Source organism: Ananas comosus, linkage group 17 (assembly GCF_001540865.1).
Source record: "Ananas comosus cultivar F153 linkage group 17, ASM154086v1, whole genome shotgun sequence".
In the NCBI taxonomy this organism is placed as follows: domain Eukaryota; kingdom Viridiplantae; phylum Streptophyta; class Magnoliopsida; order Poales; family Bromeliaceae; genus Ananas; species Ananas comosus.
This window is the reverse complement of record NC_033637.1, coordinates 9,871,929-9,886,839: the sequence shown is the minus strand read 5'-3', so window position 1 is coordinate 9,886,839 and position 14,911 is coordinate 9,871,929. Positions and strand designations below refer to the sequence as shown.

General features: G+C 33.0%; 1 long non-coding RNA gene across 4 annotated transcripts; it reads right to left on the bottom strand.

Annotated features, from left to right (window-relative positions):
• Positions 2,675 to 11,547, bottom strand: LOC109723095. Of its 4 annotated transcripts, none has more exons than XR_002219611.1 (8): positions 11,474 to 11,547; positions 10,854 to 11,289; positions 8,819 to 8,937; positions 5,247 to 8,366; positions 4,966 to 5,158; positions 3,559 to 3,917; positions 3,392 to 3,462; positions 2,675 to 3,261 (listed from the first exon to the last, which is right to left on the bottom strand). It is a non-coding gene; the product is annotated as an uncharacterized LOC109723095 (long non-coding RNA). The 4 variants fall into 4 exon arrangements; XR_002219612.1 differs by lacking the exon at positions 11,474 to 11,547 and having other exon boundaries at positions 10,854 to 10,986; positions 11,065 to 11,441; XR_002219613.1 differs by lacking the exon at positions 11,474 to 11,547 and having other exon boundaries at positions 10,854 to 10,956; positions 11,065 to 11,441.

Sequence of the window (14,911 nt, the reverse complement as noted above, 5' to 3'; positions counted from 1 at the left end):
AACTTATTTAATAGGGACGAAAAAGTATACAAGAATCTCCAACGCAGTTCTATTTTGTAACAAAGCAAATGAATGATTATATAAGCAAGAATCAAGAATGAGCTCCTACAGTCAGTAATACGCAAAGATAATATCGACATCAAGAGAGACATCTCCCTTAAAAAAACAGAGAAAAAGAATCATGAGGGTCTAAACAAGGAGATCAAATATCTAGGAAACTTTGATCTTCAAAAATTCCTGACAAAAAAATCCACTAGTTTTTCAAGACCAATTACTTCTTGAAGATTAAAACCTAAGAGTATAACATCTTCCATATTAACAGATTTTCAACCAGCAAGTTGTGCAAATATCTCTACATCCTTTGCCAGCTGCTCTATTTTTCCCAGAAGCACAAAGATCAATAGCATAGCCATGGAAACAACTAAAATTCTTATAAGGAACGCGCATGTAAATTCGATACTGTAAACAAACAAACTGAAGCTTTACACAAAAGTGCTAAACTGCCAGATGGCGGTATCTACCAATTAATGTCAACAGAATATCCATTTCTCTCCAAAATAAGAAAGAGGATAAGAGTAAAGAGACTGAACTCATTAAAACCTTTCTCCACAAATGGAGAACTTAGTGCTGCTCGTTAGTTATCAATAATGGTTCAAGAAGTACATCTCCTATGTAAAACAGCCAAGAAGGAAATCTATGCATAGACATGAAGGTTGGGCCTATGTAAGAGATCAAATTTTTATGGGGACTCCAAAGACAATGGACAATAGACAAATATGCGCAAATTAGTTGAACATGCAACAAGTAAAAATTCATACTACCAATTGGTACTGCCGATCACATGATCCAATTAAGAATTCAAAGCCTGATCTCCAATTACAGAAACCAAAAAGTACAGTCAATTGAAGTTCTTAAATTCTTTATAGTCTCTTGCCTTTTGATACTTCTATAAGAAGTGTGTACCATCTTTTTTTTTCTCCTATTGTTATCTGCTTATATATATCATTCTTTCTGTGTATTTCCTTCTCCATTATTCCATATATTTGATGCAGAAATATTACATATTTACTAAAAAGAACATGAAAGAACACCCTCTTAAGATTAGAGTTCCAAAGTCACAACTAGAGAGTTTATTGAAGATAATCTCTAGTAAGAACTCTTGAAATGGTAAATGAAACTGAACCTGCCAATCTTTCGAAACGACATAATTAAGAAACTAAGCTTATTTCTCTATTTGTCAAAAAATTATTACAAAAATACTGTATTCCCTAATTTCCAGATTACCAACAAAATATTTGTCCATGCTCTAATTATGCATCCACAATTTATCTCACCAGGTATCTAAAATGGGAATGTGAGCAAGCAAAGCACCCAATTTACCTTTGACAACAAATTAACTTTTAAACCATAAAAATGTATGGAGAGTGCAGATGCCATCAACTATAGACCAATTGAATATAGACCCTTCAACTTGATGAATTTTTAAACCAGCACTCCCTCAAGTTCAAATTTTCTGATTTGAGTTATTTTACAAAATTAAAGAGTGGATTTGTTGAATTTAACCACTCTGCATGGCTATCAAGCTCTAACAGTAGAGAATAATGCAGTTTACATCAGCTGAAACATTGTTCGGAACAGTTAAATTTAACATAAACATATTCAAATTTAACAAAATCAGAGTTTTTTTACAGGAATAACATAAATCAAAGATTTAGAAGTTGAGGGAGTATAGATAAAGTAGTGATTGATCTTTTTTAAATAACCTGCAGATGAGGATTACCCTGTACATTTTTACCATTTTACATTGATATACATAGCTTTAGAATTGAGCTCAAGTACTTCCATATTGTTCTCATGATGGCATGCTTGAATCGATGATTGATACCATTGAACATGACCTACGGTATTTGAAGTTCCTGTGAACCACATTTTGTGAGTTTTGGACATATTTTACCTAGTGATCAAATGGTCTCAAATACACCTTATATTTGCTGCAAAAAAATGGTTAACTTTGAGACCATCATGAAGCTTGGTTTCTAACAAGTTCACGGGCCATAGATTATGCTTAACCGCGTCGATCATCAATTCAGATACCCTATCATAGGTGTGTGACATTTTGATCCTCAAACTTTAATTTATATAATTTCTGGCATTATATTTATAAATTGTTGCAATCAAGTTTCAACGCACAATTAAGTTGTTCGAACAGTGACGTCTTGCTGATGTAATAGTGATGTGATAATGCCATACTTGATCAGCAACAATGATTAAGATGCCACATCACTATCACATTAGCAGCACAACATCATACAATTAACTAAATTAGACTCTGAGACTTAACTACAACCATCTATAAAGTTCGAACGGAATGCACTGCTGTAGCTGCAGCTGGACTGCACCTTGGTGCTACCAGTTCCTTACTCCATAAGGAAATCTAGCACAATATGAGATTAGGGAACAATCCATTGTGATCTTGGACTTCTATACTATAAGAAAAATCTATAATTCACCATGAAATTCCATTACAATTAAGAAATAAAGGTCAATAATTCAGCTTCGACATAAAAACTGCTTTTCGGTTTTCGACCTCAATGAAAACTGAAATTCTCATCCCTCTTACCTCCAAATTTGTCCAAACAAGATTCTACCCACTAGAGAATGAATTCAAGATCACTTATAACCCTTCCAAAGCTCAAATTCTCGAAGAAATTCAAATGAATTTTATAAAAAATCAAAACTGGTCCAGTTCAGTCCAAAAAATCAGGATTGCACCATCTTTGATCAACATCAAAATTATAGCTACTAACCTACAATTTCAGCTCAAGAAAGGTATGAACAACACTCCAACTGTCCAACATCCCCAACTCAAGTTATGAACCTTCAATTTCGAATTTGGATTTTCAAAACTTCATCAATATCAAAAAAAAGTTTCTCCCCTCGCAATTAACCACCCTGCTGCCAGCTTCACTGCTGCAGTGAAGCAGCTGGCAGCACTTGATGCTGCTGCTGCTCTATTCCAGAGAAGATGACGGAGAAGAGGAAGATGCCTCGATTGCTATTGGTGCTTTTGCCCTGGCTACAGCTGCAATACACCCAACCTTGCTGCTGCAACTAGAATCAGCTGCTGCTTCAATGCTGCCGGAATCAGCCCTACTGCTGCATGCTGTTGTTGTCTGCTGGATGTGCAGGGACCAAACCAGCAAGGAACACGGAGAGCGGAATGACATGGGAAGTTGGAAGGGTGCTCCTCAGTCGAAAACACTGTAAACATCCAAAATAAACCAATAATTTTCAGCCCATAAGGGGTTGAACTTGGATCAACAACCAAATTTTAGCATGAAGCCAATGCTATTGCAAACTCAATTAAAACTAAAATTCACCTTCTACTAACCTCTCACTCGGCCGAAGTAAGCTTCTAACTAGTAAAAGGTGAACATAGGTTCCTTTCCAACCTATCAAGATCTAAGCCAAAAGAAGAAAATCCAAAGAGATTCATCAACCCCATGAATTACTCAAATTCAGCTGATATACTAAAATCAACTAATTAAAGCAACTTACTCCTAATCTAGCTGAAATTACACACTCCTCAAGCTCCCTTCTTCACCAGGAGTACATGCAAGAACAATCCCAGCAACCCCCAATTTTGAAATTCCTCCAAAACCCCAATAAAGGTTCAGCTGAGTTGCTGCTGCTGCACTTGATGTCACTGCCCCCAAACTGCAGCAGCTGCTATTGGATGCCCAATCAGCAGGAATGGAGAGGAAGTTGAAGGAGTTGCTCGTGATGTGCTGCTGATGTTGCTAGCTCCAGCTCATAGAACATGAGAGGATGAAGGGGAACAAACTGAAGGCTTGTTACAGTCGACCAATCCAACAAGCCCTGCAGCCCCTTCACTACTACTACTGCTTGTTGAAGTCCTGCGCAGGGGAAGAGGCAGCAGGAAGAGGAAGAATAGAGGGAGAAGGATAAGAGAATAAGGAAAAGGAAAAGAAGAGGGGGAAGAAGAAGAGGCACCAAATCTCCTCCATCTACTAAAGTCTAACAACCTGAGTTAGGGTAGTTGGACTTTAATGCAATGTGCCTTAGGCACATTATAGTAAAACTGCACCAGTTGAAAGTTACGGGAGTTTCAAGGTTAATTGTGACGTCAATTTTGTGTCTAAATCAAATCCAACTCATCCCGACACTTTCCCAACATGTTGATTAATTCAAGGACTACAATTATTCTGGAAAAATTCTATTTAATATTTTTCCGTAACACTACACTAGAAGAAGAAAAAAGTGGGATGTGGGCACTTTGCATTAAAGCCCCTCGACTTGCTAGAATTCGTAGTTTCAACCCAGTTTTGATTTGATAAGCTTACTTGGAGCTTTTCTGAATGTCAGTTTAGATTCAAATTTGACAAGAAAGTTTTAATTGAAATTAATCAGTGATAATTTACTCTCTTTGCTAAGTTTTGGACATGTTTTCATCACTAAAAACCCAACCGAGTAGATTTTTCGACAAGCAGCTGCTAGGCTCCGTTTTGATAGCTGGGGTGTCATAATGACATGAAACTTCAAATCTAATCCAAATAAATTAACACTTGTGACTTCCCAAAGTTTCATAATTTTTTCCCACTATTAATTTTCTGAAACATGAACAATATGACATTTAAGGGTACTTTATAGAAATTATCAAACCACTCATTTTTATTTCGATTTCAACACACTATTTTTAGATTATCTTCTAATCTCCCAAACTAACGCAACTCTTATATTTGTTTTGCATATTTGGCTAAAGTTCAACATACTACAGCTCTAACCAAATATAAGTAATATTACTAGTCTATATGTCATTATGCATGCTTTTTGGTTCGACTAGCGTGTTTTCTAGATGACGAGTGAATATAACAACAAAGAATACAAGAATAGCATACAATCTCAAGAAAAAAAAGGCATGTTTAGTAGACTGTAATCACTAACCAATATTAAAGATAGTGTGCTCCATCCCGTAGTTCAATAAAGATCAGAATAAACATTGCTATAATTCATCAATCCGGTTCTTGCAAATCAATACACCCCATGAACTGCCATGAAGCCTCAACTGATTCGTGCAACAAACCTGCCGAATGGACAAAACTTTTCTGGCCCACACAAAACAGTAGCATACAACAATCTGCATAACACACACAAAATCATATGTAATGTAGCATTAGAGTGAAACTAGTTTACTACTTTAAATTTGCAAGCTTCCATAACCTTACCATTTTATCCAAAAATTCAACATTTACTGTGCTTTTCGAAACCAAGAAAATATACAAGTTTTTTAATCCAAAATTCTAAACTAATCACTATACATATTTAACTCCTCTCTTACATCGCACTTGTCATCACATTAATTACATTAGAATTAAAACTTAGGGTCAACTATTCAAAATAGGGATGATTTATCTATCTAGCTCGAGACACCTTTTTCACGTTCTCAAACTTAATCGCTGAAAAAAAGCCTAAAATAGAAAAATATGAAAACACAAGTGTGAGAATTATGTAAAATAATTTTCAATGGGTGTAATTCGGAAAAGGACGAGCTGCCACAAGGTCCACTCAAGACACAATAGTAAGGAGAAGATAAATAATTGATAGTAAGTATACAAGTAAATCAAATGGTAATGTAAATGACAACTATCCTCTAAAAAGTAATACACAAAGCAGTAGATAATCCACTTTTATAGTTTTATCCATTAGTGCTAAAAAATAACTAATGTTACTATATATTAGAATTTACATACAGTATTACTAAGTGATTTTATATCTAGTCTCATCAACCGTTTTGTGGTTTCGTTCTAATATGCATACTTTAGCCTTTGAGAGTCGAAAAGATCGTACCCTCGCCCATTTCAACACTCAATAGTAGAGGTGAGTCAAGAGGATCTGACCCTCACCTACAACGGCATCTAACCATAGAGACAAGTCGAGAGGATCGGACCCTTGTATGTTCAACTAGCGTGTTTTCTAAATGGGGAGTAAATATGAAAACTAGTATAAAAGAATAGCATGGACTCTAAAAGAAAAAGGGCATGCTTGGTAAATTGTAATGACTGACCAATATTAAAGACATTGTGCTGCATCCTGTAATTCAATAAAGATCAAAGGATACACTGCTCTGATACACAAATCCAGTTCTCGCATAACAGTAGCTGCTTCTACCTATGACAAATCAAAATATGATATCAATTAATACTAAATACACAAAGTGAATAAAATAATAATAGAAAATAAAAGAAAAAAAAACATACCAAATCAACTACGAAATCGGAGGGAAGTATACATAAGTTTCATAAAAACCGAACAAATTCTTTAACCGTGGCCCTTATACCGCCTTTAGTACTATTTTCAGTTTCATCTTTAGTATCACTTTGAATTCTACCTTCAGCACCATCTTTAGTACCACTACGAGTGCTGCCTTTAGTACATCTTTAGCACCACGTTCAATATCTCTTTCAGTACCACGTTTAGCAAGAATTGTCTTAAGAATACTTTTATCAATTTTTATTGTCCATAAATCGATAGAACTAAATATCTTTTTATACATGTCCTCTATATCTATATTTGGTGTAAAACTCTTGTGTTGTAGTTTCGCGTTTAACTTATTAATAAATTGTGTTCTTTTCTTAAGTGACTAAAAGGTTGGATGGTTTAAAACCTTACTATTATAAATAGACCAACGGAAACAAATCTTTTATAGCAGTAAGGTTCTAGACCATCCAACCTTTTAGTCACTTGAGAAAAGAACACAATTTATTAATAAGTTAAACGCGAAGCTACAACATAAGAGTTTTACACCAAACATAGATATAGAAAATATGTATGAAAAAATATTTATTTCTACCGATATATGGACAGTAAAAATTAATAAAGGTATTCTTAAGACAATTCTTGCTAAACGTGGTACTGAAAGAGATATTGAACGTGGTGCTAAAGGTGTACTAAAGGCAGCACTCGTAGTGGTACTAAAGGTGGTGCTGAAGGTAGAATTCGAAGTGATACTAAAGATGAAACTGAAAATAGTACTAAAGGCAGTATAAGGGCCACAGTTAAAGAATTTGTTCGGTTTTTATGAAACTTATGCATACATCGCTCCGATTTCGTAGTTGATTTTCTATGTTTTTTTCTTTTATTTTCTATTATTGTTTTATTCACTTTGTGTATTTAGTATTAATTGATATCATAATTTGATTTGTCATAGATACAAACAGCTACTAATATGCGAGAACTAGATTTGTGTATCAGAGCAGTGTATCCTCTGATCTTTATTGAACTACAGACTGCAGCACAATGTCTTTAATATTGGTCAGTCATTATAATCTACCAAGCATACCATTTTTCTTTTAGAGTGCATGCTATTCTTTTATACTAGTTTTTATATTTATTCCCCATCTAGAAAACACGCTAATTGAACATACAAGGATCCGATCCTCTCGACTTGTCTCTATGGTTAGATGTCGTTGTAGGTGAGGTTCAGATCCTCTCGACTCACCTTTATTATTAAGTGTTGAAATGGGCGAGGGTACGATCCTTTCGATTCTCAAAGGCTAGAGTATGCATATTAGAACGAAACCACAAGACGATTGATGAGACAAGATATAGAATCACTTAGTAATACTATATGTAAATTCTAATACATAGTAACATTAGTCATTTATAAGCACTAATGGATAAAGCTATAAAAGTGGATTATCTATCAATTACGCTTTGTGTATTGCTTTCTACAGGATAGTCATCGTTTACATTACCAGTTGATTTACTTGTATACTTACTATCAATTATTTATCTTTTTCTTACTAGTGTGCCATGAGTGGACCTAGTGGCAGCTTGACCCTTTCCAAACTACACCCATTAAAAATTATTTTACATAATTCTCATACTCGTATTTTCATATTTTTCTATTTTAAGCTTCTTTTCGGCAGGAAAAGCTTGAGAATGTGGAAAGAGTGTCTCGAGCTAGATAATACATCATCCCTATATTGAATACTTAATTCTAAATGTTACCCTAATGTAATTAATGTGATGACAAATGAAATTTAACAGAGAAGCTACATATGTATGGTGATTAGTTTAGCGTTTTGAAGATTCTCTTCGCTTTCAAGATCGATAGTGCATGCAAGAAGATTCGGAGTTGAGGCAAGAGATCCTATCCGAAGCACACTGGACTCCATACACCATGCATCCCAGTAGAACCAAAATGTACAGGGATCTGAAGCAGAATTTTTGATGACCCGTAATGGAGATGGATGTGGCTCAGCATGTGGCTCAATGCTTGTGCGTCAGCAGGTGAAACATAAACACCAACGGCCAGCAGGGTAGCTACAACCTCTTTTCTATGCCTGTGTAGAAGTGAAAACAGATTACCATGAATTTTGTTATAGGATTGGCTTGATCACAACAAGGCCACGATGCAATTTGGGTCATTGTCGACCGATTGACGAAGTCGGCACACTTTCTTCCGGTGTACAGGACTTGATCTAAGGATAGACTAGCCGAGCTCTATATCGACGAGATTGCTAGCTTCATGGATGTTGGCTCTAAGGGTGTCTTATCGAGACACCCGTCTCGTATCCCATTTCTGGATAAGTTTTACAGCAAGCTATAGGGACGAAGTGAAACTTCAGCACTGCCTACCATTGACAGAGCGATGGCTAGTCTAAGCATGTTATTTAGACTCTCAAGAATATGCTCCATGCCTATGTCCTAGACTATGGCAAAGGGTAGTACAAATATCTATCCTTGGTAGAGTTCGCCTACAATAATAGTTATCAGGCAAATATCGAGATGATACCGTGTGAGGCATTATATGGGCGTCAATGTTGGTCCCCGATTTGTTAGGATGATATCGATGAGCGTCAAGTGATTAGGCCAGACTTTGTAGAGAATGCAGAAGCCAAGAAACTTGAAAACCTGAAAAAACATATGAATATTTATTTTCTTATTTTTTCTGTCAGCTAGCATCCTGTCAACATATGAATGGTTTTTTTTTCTTCAAGAGACTATGAATGGGTATTATGTACTTGGGCGCATTCTTGGAAAGCTTAGGGGGTGTTTGGTTTGTCATAAAAACAACCAAAAAATTATTTCCAATCTGAAATTTTTTTTTCATTTGTTTGTTTACTCATAAAAGTATTTTTCTAAAAAATAGTTTTACATATTTGTTGAAAAATTGGCTTCCCGTTTTCTGCCCGGTTTAGGGCAGAAAACGAGAACTTGTTCGCGGAATAAACATGGCGCATGGTGCACTCCTTGACACGGCTTACAACAAGAGTTGGGAATGTGTGGACCAAACTCCTATTGACTCCTTTAGAATGTTGTATGCACCGGGTCATATTTGTGCATCAATTTTTTTTTTAATGTATCAACTATCTTTGGCTATATTTTAAATTAATAGTTAAATTAAAATTATAAGATTAAGTAGACTTGTGATTAAAATGGGGTGCTTTGGTGCACTAGGTGTACACAACAATTATTCATCATTTTTATAGATATCCACTCATTTTAGTTGGATAATATTATATAGAGTCCAGCTGGAATAGTATTAATAGTATTAAGCACTTTGTACTATCAAGTTTTCTACTATTAGATCTATCCCTTGATCAATTCTACCCGTTAGATCATACTATTCTATCAACCACCCACTTAACTCTTGGGGACCACCACTAAACCCTAGCAAGGGACCACTATCATCCCAGGCTTCCAGCCTTACAATTTTTCATCGAAAGGTTAGAAAGTTAGCAGTAAAAAGACCCAAATACTATTAATAGTATTCCAACACAATTTTCTGTTATATATATAAAATATAAAATAATATGATAGAGGCAAGACATATATAATATATTATATTAAAAATAATATATTTTTATTTAACATATTATCTATATATATATATCAATAAAAATTAACAAAATATTGGATGTTATATAATATAATTATATATAAATGTATAACAATAGAGAAAAATAAAATAAATTATATAAATTTTTATTTTCTATTTCCTACCATCCACACAAGCACCATGAAGAATTTATTTTCTTTTCCGATGTACCAAACACCAGAAGCCGTAAAATTATTTTCCCCCTGAAAATACTTTTTCATTGAAAATTATTTTTTATTGTTTTATGTTGACCAAACAAGCCCTTAATAATGTCCCGCTACATTTTATTTTAGTATTATTTTTAATTACTATAATATACTATTTGTTGGCAAAAACCATAGTAAAAAATAAATCTGATTGTGATTAAACTGTATAAAGTGTCTAATAATTTTGTAATTAAATAAAATAGCAAAACTTATAGTTAAACACTACAAAAATTCTAGAAACTATTATAGAAAGAGAGATTCTTGCCGCTGCGGCAGGCGGCGAGGACGGTCCGGCCGAGGAGGGAGGGAGGGCGGGCGGGCCGACGCCGACCTTGGGGTCGTCCGCCCAGCGTCGGCCCGCCAGGCAGCACCCCTCCTCCCCACGCAGTGCCGCACTCCACCTCCGGAAGCTCCGGCTTCCCCCGGACTCTCTTTCTCTCTTGTGACTTTCAAACCTTACTCACAACCTGCTGGGCATATCAACATTTTGAGATCTTAAAACCTTATTTGCTGATTATTCTGTTTTAAGAATATCTATGGTAGAGATTAAAGATAAAAAAAAGAAGTGATGAATCTTAATAAATGCATGTTCACAATGATGATGCTACATTATTTTGTAGTCATGGTCTTGTTGCTCAAAACCATACTGTTAGCAATTAAGAGAAGATGAAATAAAGGAAAGAGAGAGAGAAAGAGAGATCTAGAGAGAGAGAGAGAGAAAGTAAAGCATAAAAACCGATTACCGATCCATCGTTGGGGCGACGAGAAGGGTGAAGAAGCCGATCTTCAATGTGGTGGGCGTTCGGCGAGCGGGCGGAAGGGAAGACAGGGAGGGGAAGTGATGCCCTAGCAGAAAAGAGAGGGCCGCAGGGGTGACTGGTGAGAGAAGTTAGGGCAAAACCTTTTTGATCGAGAGGGGTACTCTAATCATGCTTGATGCCCAAGAAAACTCACCAGCTTAACTCGCTCGAGAAGAAAATAAGGAGAAAACCGATGAAATGCTCCCCCTCTCCAATGAGCTTATTCTCGCAGGAGCAATTTATTAAAAAAAGGAACTGGTCTCAAAACTAATCTCCCACTTTTGGCACTGCGCTCAAGGACGACAGAAATCGACAGAAAAAAAGTTCATTTCTTCTTCTCGTAATTGGGGGTGTTTGGCTCTCCTTGGGAAAAGTGATCCTGCGCCCAAAAAAAATTTTAGGCTCCGTATGTTTAGCAACAAGTATTGAAAATTTTAATTATATTTTTTAGAATCAAATAATTAGTTTTGAAAATCCCAAGATCACAAGCAAAAAAATACTATTTCATAAAATCTAAATTTAATTTTAATTTTTAAATTTTTATTTGAATTCAAATAATGCACCCAATGCAAGCAATAATTTTGTGCGGGCTCAGGCAGGTAGGCAAGGTAGCTAGAGTGCGGAAGATGCATCTTTTGTGGCAGCTTTTTCTATTCGGGCAGCACATGGGCACTCTTGCCTTCCCCAGGCCGGTCAGAGCGGGCCCACACTGCCCCCATCAATAAAAGCTTGTCCTGTTATACTCTTTACTCTTACACTATGATCAATAATTAGTCAAAAATTGTGCTCACGTGATTTTAAGGCTTTAAGGTTGTATTTGGTTGGAATACAAGTACAAATTATTTATTTCAAAAATAGATATAAGTTAAAAGATAAATAAAAAATTAAATTATTCTGATAAATAAGTTAAATAATGTTTGAATAGTTAGCTTAGTACAGAGGAAATAAAAGTTATAATTTTAAACTAAAATTATTTTATCTAATTAATTAACATTAAAATATTATTTAAAAATAATTTAATAAATTAATAAATTTATTACCTACAAATATTGCATATAAATTTTAAATTTTAAGTTTTCACAAAATTTAAATTTAGATATTTTAGTTTTAAAAAAATTTAAAATTTAAAAATCGAAAATTTGACTTTTGAAATTTAAAAATTAAAATTTGAATATCTAAAATTCAATAGATAAAATTTAAATTTTTTAGAATTCTAAACTAAAGTTTAAAATTTAAAATTTTGAATTCTAATAATTTGAAACTTTAAACTTATAATTTTTTAAAATTTTAAAATTTAAAATTTATATTAAGTTTTAATATTATAATATAAAATTTTGAATTTTTAAATTTAAAACTTGAGGTTTGAAATTTAAAGTTAATAACAAAATTTAAAATTCGAAATTAAAAAATTCAAATATAAAATTCAAAATTCAAAATTAAAATTAAAATTTGAATTTAGATTTAAAATTTGAACCTAAAATCAGAATAAAAATTTAAAATTTGAGTTAAAAACCAGAATTAGATTTTAGCTGTTTTTGATTTTTTATCTCGAAAATCATAAAATTGATTATAAAAATCAGAATCAAAATTTGAAAATGAAATTGCGAAATGCTCTATTGAGTCAAAAATCAATTTTAGATTCAAAATTATTTTTCAAAAGTTAGACCAAACACCCACTTAAGCTGTTTCTGATTTTAAATTTCGAAAATCAAAGTTAAATATGAAAAAATGTTATTGTTAAATACTTGATTGACCTGAAAATTACTAAGAAGCCCTTGTTTGGTATGGGGTTAAGGGGTGGAATAACCCCTTAACCCCATACTTACTCCCAAACACCTATAAAAATAGGTGGGGTTAGTTAACCCCACCTAACCCGTGATATCCCATTTTAAGTAGGATTACTTAACCCCACCTAACTCCACCAAACCAAATCAAATATTATTTTCTGTTCATAATAACTCACTATTCTTCTTATCTCATCTACTCCTAAACCCCAAACACTAAATTAATTGACGAGGTACTCAGGTAGACGCAGCGGCAGTACGAACTTAACGTTAGTGTTCCAAAACTTGAAGAATGGACCCACTGACTTCCACTCACCAATCAATTGCACTCAAAAAGTTAATTTTGTACTTACTGTTACATGTGCAGACTTCACGGGGCTCGCGTGAAGTTTTTGTGACTCCTGTCCGTCCTGCGAGTTTACCTGACTGTACACCTTGTACTTGGAACCTTTATTTTAGCCCATAACCTCTCAACATTTGAAATCAAATCCTTAATAATTTCGCCGATTTACATAAAAAATTTACTTATTTTAATATTTTGTAAAAATAGACTGTCTTTTTTAATGCTGCATATTTGATCCGATTTTTTTAAAAGATGACCAAACCTTCTCTCTTTCAAAATGCATTAAAAATATATAATTAAATATTTTGAAAAATACAATAGACAAGGCATTATTATAGCTACATTTCTCTTAAGAAATAAAATTCTCATCTAATATATAAATAAAAATATTTAAATAATAAAAAAATATATAATACTTTTTAAATAGTGCAACATTCTCGTAAATAGTGTAACATTCTCTTCCAAATAATTTAATATTTATACAAATAGTACAACATATACATCGTTTATACAAATATTGCATAATTTTTATACCAAATTACGAAAAATATTGTTCAACTGCTTGACAACATGAAAATACCAAAAGCTCTGCTCTCGTGTATTACGCGCAAATAATATAATGAAAAAATATTGTACTATTTAAGCAGTATTACATTCTTTCTTTTTTTTATTTGAAGTTTTTTATTTATATGTTAAATGAGAATTTCATTTTTCAAGAGAAAAATAGCTGTAATAATGACTTATCAGTTGTATTTTTTAAGACATTTAATGTATGTCTTTTTTATGCATTTTGAAAGTGGTGTAGTTTGGTCATCTTCTTAAAAAATCAGACCGAATCTGCAAAATTCAAAAAGACGACCTACTTTTGCAAAATCTCAAAACCAGTGAATTTTTTTATGCAAATTGGCCTAATATTTTTGTGGGAGCATTTTCAATATTTTTTTATAATTGCAAAGGTATGTGTAATATTTTAAACTTTAAAAGGTATCATTTGGTTGGGGGATAAGCAAAAAGTAGCTATTTCAGGGATAGATATAAATTGAGGTATAAGCGGGGATTAGATCAATTTTGCGTTTGGATGAAAATTGGGTTATTCCTGGGAATAAAAAAATAGTGTTTAGTTAGGTAAGATGGAATAGTGGGTTTTTATAAATAAAGAATAATGATATTACTCTCTTATTATATTTGAATTTAAATTTTAAATTTTTTAAATTTTTAAATTTAAAATTTTAACTTTGAATTTCAAAAGGTGTATCTATGAAATTTTATCTATGATATTTTTGACTTTAAAAGGTGTATCTATGAAATTACCCCAAAAATAAGACAGGAGAAGGAAGAAAATGCTATATATATCTATACTATATATAAAAGTACGTATATTCAAATTTGGGTCTGTCGACAGACTCATTTTTCAGCGGAAAAATTAGCGTCCATTTTTCTCTTTCCGTACGAAAAATTTTAAATATAAGAATAAAAATAGAAATAGAAACAGCAATGAATACGTAAGTTCTCTACAGATTACTGATGTGAAAATCCTAAAATATAAATTTTTCTATTTAATTTCAAAAGTAAGTTTTCTATAACAGATTACGGGTGTGAAAATCCTATAAAAGATATTTTTTCCTATTTTATTTTAAAATATCTTTTTTAGATATTATCTATTTAATTTCAAAATATATTTTCTTTTTAAGATAACGGATTTTATTTTTCTATTTAATTTCAAAAATTTATTTCCTAACAGATTTTATTTTTCTATTTAATTTCAAAAGTAAATTTTGCATTAGAGATTATTGTTAATTATTTATCATTTAAAGCATATTTTTCTTAATAGCGTGATTTATTATTTTAAATTTTTTAGATACATATTTGGCAAT